Genomic DNA, 586 nt, shown 5'->3' with positions numbered 1-586 from the left:
TCCAACCCAAACCATCCTGGGATTCTCTAGTGATGACTTGCTGGGTACCCAGCCGACAGGAGGGGCCGTGTGGGTCCACGCACACCCGTGTGTACACAGGGCAGTATCCTTAGCGACTTAATAAGGAGCAGATGATCCTGTTCACTTTAATGGGCACAGCAAAACAAATAACTGGACATATTAATCTATATATCTGTCACTACACATTGTTTACAAAGAAAAATCACCTTCTGGCCATCGATCACCCACCTGCATGTGGGATGCCATGTGCCTTAGCCACGGTGGCTGTGAGATGTGCCTGCCTCCGAGCATCCCAGGCGTGTGCCTGCCTCTGAGCATCCCATGCCCACCCGCAGCAGGGATGAGCTGGGGCGAGCATCAGTCAGGGGCAGCTGCGCTGCCCCAACAAACCTTCCCATCCCACGTGCTCTCTGGAGGGGCACAGATCTGTTCTCCAATACCACCAAAAGCAGGCTCTGGCTTACCATTTAAGACCCGAACAGGCCTAATTAAATAGACACTTTCAAATTACCATTTGGTAACCATACCATGGGGATGCTACTGGGGAAGCTGCCCATCTCACTTC

The sequence above is a fragment of the Pterocles gutturalis genome, unplaced genomic scaffold (genome assembly GCF_000699245.1).
Source record: "Pterocles gutturalis isolate BGI_N339 unplaced genomic scaffold, ASM69924v1 scaffold1319, whole genome shotgun sequence".
NCBI lineage: Eukaryota > Metazoa > Chordata > Aves > Pterocliformes > Pteroclidae > Pterocles > Pterocles gutturalis.
The sequence above is the reverse complement of the archived record's forward strand: the minus strand, read 5'-3'. Positions refer to the sequence as shown.